At 44.3% G+C, this 14,485-nt stretch overlaps 1 long non-coding RNA gene across 1 annotated transcript; it reads left to right on the top strand.

Annotated features, from left to right (window-relative positions):
- Positions 1-839: 839 nt before the first annotated feature.
- Positions 840-8,127, top strand: LOC138920315 (uncharacterized). The gene is made up of 3 exons (XR_011431291.1): positions 840-1,310; positions 3,653-3,790; positions 4,475-8,127. It is a non-coding gene; the product is annotated as an uncharacterized lncRNA (long non-coding RNA).
- The last annotated feature ends 6,358 nt before the right edge of the window (positions 8,128-14,485 follow it).

Raw genomic sequence — 14,485 nt, forward strand, 5'->3', positions numbered from 1 at the left:
CCTTCTCATTCTACTCCAGGAAGTCCTGGCCCCCACGTCCAACCTCTGACCACCTGCCTCCAGAGTCGAGTCTTGGCCCCTCCTTGGGCCTATGAACACATCACACGGGGGACTGAGCCGCCCTGGGGCAGACAGAGGGGCAGGAGATCCGCTACCCCCAACACCGTGGAGGCGGGCAGGGAATTCCAGAGTCCCCAGTACCCAGAGATTGGTCTAAATCCGGACGGGGCCCATCCGGATCCCTCCACAAGGGGAGCAGGAGGAAGGTTCCTAAAGAGGGAGGGGCAGGATAGGGACCCTCTTGCTGGGTCTAAGGTACAGCTACCAAAGATCACAGGGACATGCTGGGAGAGTTAAACGGGAAATTGCCTAAGGGAGGCTCTGAAATTCCTAGAGGAGGAAAGTGACTCCCTGTTAATATTAAATAAAATACAGGCTTTAAAAAAATCCCCATGAGTACAAAGATTGTTGTTGCTATTAGCCACATTCCTGGTGTAGCCCTGCCAAGGCCTCCTGTCCCTCTTGGGGGTTAGCCCCTGGTCCAACAATCGTCTCCCGCGGTGGAATCCTCCCCGAGAGTGTAGGCCAGCATCGCCCTCCACCCCCGCCTGCGGCCAGGTCCCTGGGGACGCGCCAAGCAGGGCGCTGTGGGACAGAGGAGTAGGGCAGCCCGGGCAGTGACTAGCGCGAGCAGGAGCCAGAGCGATCGCGGCGGGAGCAGGAGGCGGCCGGGCCCAGCCCAACGCAGCGACGCCGGAGCAGCCCACTGCCGGGGCACCCAGGCCACCAGTGCCAGCCGTCCCTCCGCCTTCTCCTCACGCTGCTCGGCACGCGTGGGAGTGAGGGAGTTGCGCGCCTGCCGGCAGTCACCGGCTCAGGGCGGCCTGGGCAAGGAAATCCAGGCGGAGGGAGGCGCAGGAGGGCGAGCGACGAGAGGAGGCGGGGAAGGGAATGGGCGAGGCGGAGGGGAGGGAGGAGGAGGGAGAGCGAGGGAGGGACCCGCCTGCCGCGCCCCGGATGCCCAGCACGTGTGGCCACAGGCGCCCGTCTCCACTGATGTCCCTTGGCTTAGCCGTTCCCAGTGTCGGGATGGTGCGTGCGCATGGGTGTGTCCCCGCGCCGACCAGCGCCACCCCGGCCCCGAACCTCCGGCTCCCTCCTCCGGGCCGCGATGCATGTTCGCCTCCTGCCACTGGGTGCCGAGAGGCAGGAGAACCGTGAAAATGATCCTCTTTGGAGCTCCAGCATCCCCTCGCTCACCCAGGAGGTCAAATGCACTGGACGACTAGGAGATCTCTGGACGCACGCAGGTGTGGGCAGCGCGGGACAAAGGAGCCTGGGACGCGCGGGGCGAGGCGGGGAGTGGGGCTCCGCCGGTGGGCGTTTGCTGGCAGGGGCGTGGACCCGCACCCTGGCGCCTACTGGAAAGCCAGATTTCAGTTCCTCTGCCTTTTGAGGCTGGGAGCCAACCAAACAATGGGGAACAGTGTCCCAGGCAGGCGCCAGTCGCATGTTTCCGCGCTTGGCTCTTTCCCGAGCGCATGCTATGCGCACGTCTCGCTGAGGCGAGGCTTGGGGCACGGGGCAGCTGTCTGCCTGGAGACCCTAACCCTTCTGTCCTCCACCACACCAGGAAATGGGAGCTCTGAGAGCCCACAGGGGTACCTGCATGTCGCCACTATTCTTCCTCCCTTCTTCCACGTGGAGAAGGGATGCATCAGCCTGGGTTGCCTCATTTCTCTCTCCGGCACCTGGGTTCCGATGGTGTCCTCAGCCCCAGGGATCCGCTCCCGCTCCCTGCCGTCTCCCTTCCCGCGCCCTTTTTTCGCGTGGGGCGGAGGTGACGTTTCCTGGGAGTGAGAGAGGCCAGGCTGCCCGGAGCTTCAGCCTTGAGGGAGGGGCGCGCGCTGCGCGGAACTGGAGCTACCTCAGAAGGAATCCTGTGAAATCTGTTTCAGACGAAGGAAAAGGGCTGGGAGGCGGGCAGGGAGGGACCCTGCGGGACCTGGGTCCCGGGGAAAAAACTTCCCTTGGATTGTTGGTGGACGTTCGCTCTCGCCCAAGCTGGAGAAGGGAGAGTTGTTTGGGAGAAGACAGTTTTGCTGACAGTCCCATCCTCGGGTAGCAAGTGCCTTTGTGCTTGCAGGAGATCTGGTGTGAGCTGCTAGGGCGTGTGTGTTTGTGTGGGCGTGTGCGCGCATGTGTGCACTTTCGGTGCGTGTATATGTAGGCTGGTGCGTGCCCGCTGCCATGGCCCACTCGGTGCGCACAATCTGGCAGTCATGTCAGGGCTCAGCATCATTAGCTGCTGACTCTTGCGTATATTTACTTATTTGTCTCTGGGAATTCCTCTTCTCACCTACTCCAAGGCTTGAAGCTCCAGGATTGAGCTCCCTGCCCACTGAATGTTCTGGAGGATCTTGATTTCATTCTGAGCTAAGCACTGCTGCTAAACTTAATAATGAAAGGATTAGCAGCGTGGGCAGTTTTCCTGCTGCCACAGGGTTGCACACAAACGTTTGCCGTGTACTGTCCTGTGATCCAGAGAGAGTGATTGTGCTCTTTGCTTTAAGTCCTAAAGTGCATGTACAAGTCCTTTAACCCATCCTGAACATGGCGATAATGAGGGGCAAGAGCAGGCAGTGGGCTGTGGACTTCTCCTCTGCTCTCTCAGCCCTCTGTCTGCCCTGTCCAGGCTCACTTGGTGGGAACGCCCCTGACTTTTTCCCCTTTCTGGACTGTGTCTTGCTCAGAATAGATAAGCCGTCCCCAAAGGACGTGTATTTGTTGTCTGGTGTTCTGGGAAACAATAAATTTTGACAGCCCAATAACAGTTTGGAAAGTTAGAGTTTGTTCTGCCCAACTGATGCCAAAGACGTAAAATGCCATGTTCCAAAATGTTGATTTTGGCATTCTGACAAGAAATCCAATGTTTCATTTTGTGGCACATCTTTTGCTGCCCTTAAGTGAAAATTATCATTTAACCAATTAAAATGAATTAAAAGGTTTTTATTTTGATAATTTTGGACCTTGTACCTTCCTAGAGTGTTCTGTACCCAGGAATTGAAATTGCGCTTCTGGGTGTAAGGTCCCAAGAAACTTTCCATTTGTTTAGAGTGAGAACAAAATGATTTTTTTTTTAAAGAACCTTTTGGAGTCACCAGTATGTACCCTGGGAAGTCCATCTGTCCTTCCTTCCTTCCTTCCTCGCCTTTTTCCTCCATTCCTTGGAATCACCAAATTAAAGGAGTGTGTGGACTGTTGCACAGTGACGAAGACATCCTCCCTCCGTAACCTGCGCAAGAGGTGGTTTATGGGTTCTTTTTGAAAAACAACAGCTTTTAAATATTCTTTAAGTATTCTTTTTCCAAATTATATATTGTGCTGTATTTTGGCAAAGAAAACTCCCCAACAACCGACCTAATGGCAGGTCTCAGCAGCCTGATAGCCATTCCCAGGAGGAGATACCAAAAGCCACTTGCTCTGTCTTTTTTCACAGGGTCTGGGGTTCTTTGTCATTTGCATGTGAATGTTTAGGTAGGGTGGAAGAGGAATTCAAATTGACAAAAAGGAGCAAAGCAGAGTCTAGGGCACCAGACAGAGGCCTGGGGAAGGGAAGGAGTCTCTAAATGGTCTCTACTGGTCTTTTCAGATTGAGCCAACCCTTGATCCTGGAGACTGTAGAAGGACGTGGCTGAGCTGTAACCTCTTTCATTCAGTCTTCCTCTTTCAAGTGGAGCGGAGTCCTAGCCATCTTCCCCATCTGTCCACGTTTTTGGATGCCAGCATGGTATTCCTAAGTCCTTCTAATGAACCTGCTATTTTTAATGCTGACTTTTATTGAGTAATCTGTAGACTTTCACATTATTCATTCTTTAGCAAAGCCTGGTATACATGGTTGATATTGTTGGAATCGGCTGCAAATTTGGATCTGGATTTGAGTAGAAATCCTAGCATAGTCCAAGCACATAGTAGGCACTCAGCAAATACTTGTAGATATAGATTAATATCCCTTCCACACTGTTAAATCCATGAGTTCAGGAACATTTTGTTGTTGTTGTTGTTCATCAAGGAGTCCCCAGTAGCTAGAGTAGAATCTGACATATAGTATGTGTTCAGTAAACACTTGCTGAATGAATGAGTGTCCAACATTTAGTCTGTCTCATTACTTATCAGCATGAGGGTAGCATGACAACATTAGATTGGGAATCAGGTGATGTGTGGTTTAGTTATGTTACTAACCACTTGTGTAACATTGAGTCATTTGACATTGCAGTCAATGTTTCTTCTTTTGTAAAATAAGGGAATTGGATAGATGGATGACTCCAGTTTTAAAAGTGTATGGTTTACTTATTACATAAAATCAATTACATTTGCATAAAACATTGCTGTTGACAGAGTGGTTGTATACATATTATCTCCTGTGATTTTTATAACTCTCTTATATTATCTCCGTTTTATCTCAATCTTATAGGTATGGAAAAGGAGGTCCAGAGAGATGAAGCAATTTGGGTCACCTGGGAAGTAAGTGAACCAGAACCCAGGTCATTTGACTCAAAGTCCGGAGCCCTTTCTTCTCTGGAGCACTGCCTCTTGAGACTTGAGAGTTAGGATGCTTTAGGCTGAAAGTAAGACAGCAGGCCAGCTAACATGGCTTCAATAGTAAGGACACTTATTATCTTACCTAAGGAGAAGTCCAGAGGTAGGGCAGCTTCAGTGTTGTTCAGCAGCTCTGCATGGACCCAGACACTTTCCACCTTTCTACTTTGCCATCCTCAGCACACCAGCTATGTCACCCAGTCGTCATGATTATGAGATGGCTGCAGTAATTCTGGATGTTGCTAGACACTACCACATCCACCATATAAAACGCGGTATTTCCTCATGCATTTCTTTTAATCATGGAAGAACACCTTTTCTAGAGGCCCTCATAAATCTTCTCATCGGATCCCATTGGCCAGGATTGGGTCATATACCCATGCCCTAGCTGCAGAAGAGTCTAGGATGATGTGTGTCTGGTGTCTTCACTCTTCACTCTCTATAACGAGAGATGGACTTTGCCATAATGGGGGGAATGGAGAGATGTGTGTGTGTGTCTGTGGTGAGGGGCAGGGATGGCTGTTGGCTGAGCAAGCAGTAGTGTCTGTCAGAATAGGTCAAAGTGAGTTACAATTATTGTTACAATAAAACTGTCAGGAGAGTTTAATAAGAAGTTACGTAAACCCTGGCTTATTTCAGGGAATCTCTGTGTGATCAAATTCCAGGACAAGAAAAATTATTGGATAATTCTTCTTAGTTTGTGTTACTAAATATCAGTTCAGTCCTTACTGAATTGATGTGTTCTGCGCAGCTACAAGCCATCTCATATGTCAAGTGCTTAGTCCCCGGCCCACAGTAAGCGCTGAAAAAAATATCAAGTGTTATCTTGATATTATGTGAAGGTGTATTAGAGGTAATCCTAAGTAGTGGGAAGGTCTTGACTTAGAATCTAATGTTTTTTAGCCCAAATCCTATCAGTTTCTGATTGTGCAAGACCTGAGATGATGTGTTGAAAAGCACGTTGTGACTGTCAAAACACCATCCAAATGGAGAGTACTACTATAATCAATTTAGTTTTAAAAAAGGGGAGTAGCTCCTGCTCCCTGAGTTTCTTCTCTGTTGGAGCAGGAATTGGATGGTCACATGCAGACATCCATATGTGCTAAGCTGAGTGTCGGGTCCCATGACAATCCTGCTGTGAAATCCAAGCCAAGAGCAAATAACAGCCACACCTTTTCATTTTTTTTTCTGCTTTTTTTTCTCCCCAAATCCCCCCAGTACATAGTTGCATATTTTGGTTGTGAGTCCTTCTACTTGTGGCATGTGGGACGCGGCCTCAACATGGCCTAATGAGCAGTGCCATGTCTCCGCCCAGGATCCAAACCCTGGGCCGCCTAAGTGGAACACGCGAACCCAACCACTCGGCCCTGGGGCCGGCCCCAGCCACACCTTTTCTGCTAGAAGGACAATCCCACACATTTCTCTATCAAACTCATCTAGAATGCAGTTCAGGGTCCACTGAAAATCAGACACGAAAGGAACAGAAGGGAGAGACAGTTTGTTAAATACTGTGGCCCAGCTCTGACGTTTTTAGGCCTAGATTACATGGGCCAGCTCTTTGTATTAAATGTATTCTGAAAAAATGTAATGTTATTTCAATGGTCTGCTAAGATCTTATGTCTTGACGTCCTCAAAGCAATGGCAGAGTGCATTGACTGTGAGGACAATGCAATCCTGTTAGCTTCACATCGGTTGGACAGTATATAGCTGGATACTTTTCACTCATCTAGCAAACTCTAATTCAAACTGACTTTAACATTAAGGACATTTACTGGCTCATATATCCAGGAGTCCTGGGTTAAGGACTTAATTCAAGGACCGTCCTGCCTTTTGTGATGGCTTTATCCTCGGACTGCTGTTGGGATGGTTGTAGTAGTTCCAGTTCTCACGTTTTCATAGGGTCCCCTCCAGAGGAAGAGAGAAACCTCTTCTGACTCAGCATTCCAAGCAAAAGTCCTGCAGTCACTCTGATCAGACCTCCTAGGCCACATGCCCAACCCTGAACCAGTGACTGTCATCAGTGGAAGGGAATTTACTGATTATCTTAAGGTGACTGGAGCCTGACCCTGGGACTCAGGGTGGGACCAACTTCCCTCCTGGTGGAGTTCTGCATGGGAGAGGGGTCAATACCAAAAACCCTGGCCTCTTCCCAGAAGGAGGAAGGGGAAGGGGGCAATGACTTCTAGGAAGATGACCTCCAACAGCAAGTCTAGATGCTTTGTCTGGGTCAGCGGTTCTCAAGGTTGTTCCGGGACCCCTGGAAGTCCCTGAGATCCTTTCAGGGCATCTATGAGGTTCAAAGTAATTTCAAAATAATGTGAAGATGTTGTTTGCTTTTATTGGGTAGCAGTTTTATTGAGATATGATTCACATACTTTAAAATTCATGCACGTACTCAAAGTGTATAAATTTAATATATTCACAGAATTGTGTGAGCATCACCACAATCAATTTTAGAACTTTCATCATCCCCGAAAGAAACTCTGAGCCCTGTAGCAGTCATACCCTCACTTCCTCCCAAACCTCTCACCCCTAGGTAATCACTAATCTACTTTCTGTCTCTATGGATTTGTCTATTGTACACATTTGATAAAAATGTAATTGTCCAATATGTGGGCTTTTGTGTCTGGCTTCTTTCACTTAGCATGTTTTCAAGATTGTCCATTTTGTAGCACATATCAATATTTCTTTCCTTTTCATTGCTGAATAATATTTCATTGTATGGATAGATCACATTTTATTTATTAACTCATCAATTGGATTGTTTCCCCCTTTTGGCTAACATGAATAATGTTGCAGTGAACATTCTTGTAAAACTTGCTGTATAGATACATAGTTCATTTCTCTTGGGTATATACCTAGGCTTGAAATTACTGGGTCATGTGGTGACTCTATGTTTAATCTTCTGAAGAACGGCCAAACTGTTTTCCCAAGTGGCTGCCCAGTTTGTGTTCCCACCAGCAGTGCATAATGGTTTCAAATTTCTCCACTTATTTGCTAACCCTTATCTGTCTGATTATGCCATCTTAGTGGGTGTGAAGTGGTGTCTCATTGTGGTTTTGACTTGCATTTCCTTGATGTTGAGCTTCTTTTCATGTGCTTCTTGGCCATTTGCATATCTTCTTTGGAGTACTCTCTATTTGGATCTTTTGCCTGTTTTTAAATTGGGTTGTCTTTTTATTATTGAATTGTAAGAGTTCTTTATATATTCTGGATACAAACCGCTTATACAATAAATGATTTGCAAATATTTTTTCCCATTCTGTGGGCTGTCTTTTTACTTTCTTGGTGGCGTCAAAAATTTTTAAATTTTGAAGATACCCGCTGTATCTGTTTTTTTTGTTGTTGTTGTTGCTTATATTTTGGATGTCATAGCTAAGAAACTACGGCCTAATCCAAGGTCATGAGGACTTAAGCCTATATTTTCTTATATCAATTTTATAGTTTTAGCTCTTCTATTCAGATCTTTGATTGATTGTTGTGTTAATATGTAATTGACATACAATAAACTCACCATTTAAAAATGTACAATTGAGTGGATTTTTGTATATTCACTAGGCTGCGCAACTATCACCACCGTCTAATTCTGAAACATTTTAATCATCTCCCAAATAAACCTGTACCCATTAACAGCCTAAGAGGGTTCTGTACCAATTCCACTGTATGAGGGGGTTTCCCCACACATGCAACAATTCTCTGACACCAGCTGCACCTACAATTCAACTCAATTCTGATGCTGTCTACCTGGAGATAGCATCAGAACCCACAGGTTAAGGGCTCAGGCCCACAAGACTGCCCTCCCCTTCAAGTGACAGTCCCAAGTCCAGGTTGTCACCTCGGCTTCTGACCCACTGGCTATAGATTGGAGGTTCCCATGACCTCATGTGTGGGTATGATTAATTTGCTTGACTGGCTCACAGAACTCAGAGACACATCCTGTTTACTAGATCACCAGTTTATCCTAAAAGGGTACCACTCAGGAACAGCCCTACAGAAGAGCTACATAGGGCAAAGTATGGGGAAAGGGCACGTAGCTTCCATGTCCTCTAGGAGCAGGCCACTCTCCCCACATGTCCATGTGTTCACCAACCAGGAGCTCTTTGAACCCCATCCTTTTGGGTTTTTATGGAGGCTTCATTACACAGTCATGATTGATTAAATCATTAGTCCTTGGTGATTGAACTCAATCACCAGTCCCTAACCCCCAGCTCAGGGGGAGGCACTAAGAATTCCAAACCTCTAATCACCTGATTGGTTCCCCTGGCAACCAGCCCCCATCCTTAGGTGCTTCCCAAAAGCCACCTCATTAACATAACAGAAGACACCCTTATTGCTCTCACTTCTTAGGAAATTCTGAGTTTTAGGAGCTGTTTGTCAGAAACTGGGAGAAACCAAAATGTATATTTCTTAATATAAATTATATCACACAGCCACTCCCCATCTTGGATCCACTTTGAGTTAATTTTTGTGTAGGATGTAAAGCAGGTATCCAACTTTATTCTTTTGCATGTGGACATCCAGTTGTCCCAGAGCCATTTCTTGAAATAACTATTCTTTCTCCATTGAATTGTCTTGTCACCCTTGTTGAGATATTGTTTGCCTTTCCACTCTCGTTCTCTCACAAATGTACAGTGGAGTCTTCCAGAGGCTCTGTGATAGGTGATAGGGCAACACGTTGAATAAAGAAACTGATGTGAGAATCCACCTGTCTTATCTTGAGCCAGACATAAACGATATTTGAAAAAATGTAAAACAATGCTACTTTTCTCACTAAATTAGTTATTATTTTGTAAGTAAAATATATTTTTCATAGAAATATGTAATTTATGTTAATGTGCAGTGGATTTCTTATTATTTTTATTTCATTGAAAAATTGAGTATGTAAAAATTTTCTCAGCAGACATTGATATAAACAACCCAAATAAGAGTTCTATAGGTCCTCAATAGTGTAAAGAAGTTTTGAGGCTAACTAGCTTAAGAATTGCTGATTTCGGTGACTGTCAATATACCAAACTTCCTGTAAAATTTAAAAAAAAACAAAATGAAATAACGCTCTCATGCATCTTGGCCTCCAAGATTGCAAGGTAGAAGTGCTTCAAATGATACAGCTTAAATAAAAAACACCCAATATGTACGGAAAATGTATATATGTATATTTGGAATTCTTAGTAGTAACTATATACTTGCTTGTGTGTATGTTTGTGTTTGTGTTTGTGTGTGTCACAATACTAAGAGTAAGGACAAGGTCAGGCTCTGCTGTAGTAAGAATTTGCCCACTGTACTTGCTCTCCAGCTGAATCTTGAGTTTTTCAACTCTAATAATTAGATAAAGCCATGTCACACTTTGAGACCCATCTTGATTGTGGAAAATGTACAGCAATAATGTATTGTGTTTAAAATGTAAGGTCTGTTAGTCACTTGAATTTTTAAGTTATTCATTTTCTAAGTAGCTTTTGGGGACAACTTAGAAACATTGCAGGAATGGAAATCTCAGAATTTGCCCCATGGAGAATCTAATATGAGATTGACATGCCTGCATGATAGGCATTCTGTAGAGAGCACAGTGTTATCCTAGTTCCCACTGTGTGTGATGAAGGATTCAAGTTGCTGCTCCTATGAAGTATCAGAGAGCCGGATGGGGAGTCCAGAGATGGAAAAAAAATGAGATTATGATCAGAAGACATTAGGGCATGTTTTGCAACTGAGATTGGAACTCGATTCAAGCTAAAAGGAGTCAGTATTTAGCCCTGGGAGGGATGTGTAAGCGCTTCTTGGCCTAGGGTGTTCATGTGGCTCTTCTGTGCTCTTGGCAAAATGCAGATCTGATTCAGGAGGTCTTGAGGAGGCCCCTGAAATTTGGCACTTCTGATAAACTTCCAGGGGATGCTGATGCTGCTGGTCTGCGGGCCACACTTGGAGTAGTAAGGCATTAATGAAATTTATCTATCTCATAATAATATTCTTAATTTCCTGAATGTGGGGACTTCTTGGCGGTTATCTCCCTTGATAATACCTCACCCAGCGCGTTTCCCTCAGTAGATGTTCAGTGAATGATGAGGTGATGATCAAGGCTGACTAGCTTCTGATGATGGGGATGGGATGGTTCCTTTTAACTCCCTGCTGCAGCCAAATCAAGAGATTGTTTTTTAAATAGGATTTCCCAGGATGTCCAATCTGATGACTGTTGAAGGTCCATGAGAGCAAATGGGGGCCTGGGGTTAGTGAGAGACTTCTTGTCCCTCTGCTTCCCAGTTTGCTTTCCTGTATCCTGGAATCTTGGTGGCATTGCCAGGGAACTCTGGCAACTTTTCAGCACATACCATTCATTGTGTATGAGCCAGCACTGTCTGGAAGCTCCCAGAGGCATAGGGGGCCCAGCTGTTCTTACTTGCAGAAGTGACCCCAAGGGACTATGTCCTGGAGGATGGTTAAAAATGCATTTGGGGTGTAACATAAGCTCTGGAGCAGTTGGCTGTGGTGAGTTTCTCTGAAGGTGCAGGAGGGAAATGAGAGGATCGCTTTAGAAGAAAATGAATCTTGTTTTAAAAGGGAAGAACATTTGTACAGATCAAGCAATTGCGTTTTTCAAAAGTGAATTAGTAAACTTTTTTGAAATAATAGCAGTCTTATTCAATAAATATTTTTAAAATATTTTCTATATGCCAAACACTGAGCTGGGAACTGGAGATAAAAAGAAAATAAAATCAGCCATCAAGAGGCTCACAGTCAGTTGGGAGAAGAGAGACAAGATAGTGACACAAGGACAAAATGACAGATGTAGGGACAGGTCTGTGCAGGTGGAGGACCAAGAGGAGGAGTCAGTAGCAGACAGGGGCATCAGTAGTATCTCTGGTAGAGGTGAATCTTGATTAACAATGAAAGGACAGTGGAAGCTAACTCTCTGAAGAAGGGGAAAAAGGCACTCCACGCAAGGTGAGGCTTTGCTTGGTACAAAACCCTGGGCGTGAAACAGCGTGATTGGGCGTGGAAATGAAGGAAGGGAGAATCGGGGATTAGTCCCAGGTGGTTGGTTTCAGTGACAGGAGTAATGGCGATGTCACTCCTGTAGAGACAGGACTGGCCACATAATTTTGGGGGCCCAGTGCAAAATGAAAATATTCAAAACTTATTAAGAATTAAAGATTGCAACAGCAGACTGTTAAACTAAGTATGGGGCCCTTCTAAACATGGTGCCTGTGCAGATGCACAGGTCACCCGCCCATGAAGCTGGCCCTGAGCAACTAGAGTAAAGGAGAAGCAGCTTGGCGAGGAGATGATGAGTCCCATTTTGGGCATTCACGTTGAGGTGCCTCTAGGGTATCTGAGCAGAGAATTGCCAGCAGATGGTTGGAAATAAGGAATGAAAGTCAGCAGAGGGGTCTGGTATGGAGACACAGATCAAAAAAATTCCACACAGACACAATGTGGAATGACCAAAACTTCATCATGCTTCTCTTCCTTTTTCGTCTGTTTTTGCTTGGGGCATCCTTGTAGATGAAGCCAATGGATTACGAGCTCTGGAATTATTTCCTAGGGTACTTGATCATTTTTCCTTTGTTAGGCAACTCTGACCTAAACAAGAGCTTCTCCATTTTCTTCCGCAAGCAAGGCAGCCAAATAGAGTTATCAGTGGAAAAGCATTTTCCTGCTCTTAATCCTCATTTCCCAGCTTGGACTAACAAATGAAAAAGGCCTCTCTCAGCTTTAAGGTTCTGAGTTACAAGCACAGGATTTTCACTCTAGGAAAGTTGCCCTTTAAGACAGTGTCATGAACATTAAATAGATAATACATTTAAAAATTCTGTCAATCTGGCACCAAATTAAAGCAAACATGTTATATGAGGGACAGCTTTGCAAATTAGGCTGCAGTAATTTATCCTTTGCTTAGTATTGGTTTATATCTCAGATGTCTTCTTTGGCAAATTTTGTTTTCTATTTGGTTTCCAGAGCATTATTGTGAATATTAATTATAATACATCCAAATTCTGTAAAATCGCTCCAAGAAATAATCTAGTATTAGTAACGTAATGACCTGGATCTTAGATGTGCAATAGAGTTTTGTTTGAATATATCTATGTACTACGATAAGGTTTGATATATGGTTATTCTGTAGCAGGGGAAAGCAATTAGCATGTTAACAGATCAGTATTTGGTTTATTATCTGTCACCTCAGAAGCATAGTTTGTTGCTTTAAGGCACTAGGCCTTGGTGGTAAATGTTGGTCTGAAAAGGACTGACTGAACCAGGGTCTTCACATACAAACTAAAAATTCAAATACAATATCATTTACTAATAGATTGATAACAAAATTAAGCAGTCTTAAAAAATCAGTAATAATTAGCCTTAATAATAGAAGACAGGACCAAAACCTAATTAATAAGTTGGCTAATAGTCCTTCCTTGATGTTGCTAGCTGATGTTATTTTGGGGGCTTGTCTGTGCGCATATTACTGCTCATTGTTGTGAAAATAATGTGATCTGTATCTGTATGTAGGTGTCATCTACAGTGTTACGGTGCTCTTGGGTATTTATTGGTTCTTTGTTTAGCAGCATCCTTTCTCTACACTCATAAACCTCTTGATATCCTTGAGTCTTATGTAAATAATGTACACTATTTGATTACGTTGAGATCAAGAGATGGTGTGTAATTTGCCTATGGTTGCATATTTAGCAAAGTTAGGATGGGGTATGGTGTCTTAGCTTTTAGGTGTGCTCCTACACCACTAAATACTACTGTTATTTTGCTTTTGAATCTTCCTTGGTAGCCTAAATGATGTAATTCTTCCCCACTGACAACTCTTTTAATTGCACAAGAGAAAAACCGTACACTGACCGCATTTCTGGGCCAGCAAGCACCTTGATATCTTAGACCTGTCATCTAAGGACAGAGTTTTAGTTCTTCTCTACTTTCTTTTAGTCACTATGTGGCTCAATGTTTATCCAAATGAAAATTGCAATCGACTTACCGTGTATTTATGAATGTTTTGCCATCTAATGTAACTAGGTAATTGAAAAATATCTTCCCATTCCCTTTACATGTTTGGCATGATTCAGACATTGTTTGTAGCTTGAAATTTAAAATTCACTCCCAAGAAATTGCAAAGAAAAAAAAGATGAATGATGATATCAATAGAATTTTCTATCCATCCTCTATGGTAATTTACCTTGTAGTTTTGAGGTTGCCTCTGGAATTGAAAAACCTAGCAATCCTAGACCATGATATTTGGAGGACTTCTAAATATCTGAGGTAGTGAATTTTTAACATTATTTAATTTTAATTCACTTAAACCTAAATTTAAATAGCTGCAATGCTAGTGGCTGCCATATTGGACAACACCGTGCTAGCCTCTTAAGCAGTGTTAACTCTGCAAGGAGAGAGGAATTGCGAGCCCAGGTCGGGGGAAGCATATGAAAATTTCCCTGCCTTTCTCTATTTACTTCTGTGCCATTTGAACTCTTGGTAAGCATGTGTTTTGTAATTTGTAGAGCATAAGTCATTTTGAAGAAGGTAAACATGCCTTTATTGTCAGAGAGGACTTAGGAAGTTGGAAAGGATTTTCGACTTTTAGTCCAATGCCTGCATCTTTCTCAGGAGCACCTGAAGTCCAGAGAAGGATGCACTTAACCTGGTGAGTGACAGAGAGGACCGGGACCAAGGCCTCCAGACACCTGTTTGCATGGTTCTTTTCTCCTCATGATAAGGCATTGTTGACGTGAGCATGGTCACCACTGCTATGTTTTTCCTTTGTTCTAGAAATAAGTGACATACAATGATTGAAGTTCAAATTCCACTGTTCATTGCTGGTAAATAGGGAAGAGACTGACGTTTCTGTATCAACATTGTATCCCACAACATTGCTGTTATTATTTCCAGGATTTCTTTTGTT

Source organism: Equus caballus, chromosome 23, assembly GCF_041296265.1.
Source record: "Equus caballus isolate H_3958 breed thoroughbred chromosome 23, TB-T2T, whole genome shotgun sequence".
In the NCBI taxonomy this organism is placed as follows: domain Eukaryota; kingdom Metazoa; phylum Chordata; class Mammalia; order Perissodactyla; family Equidae; genus Equus; species Equus caballus.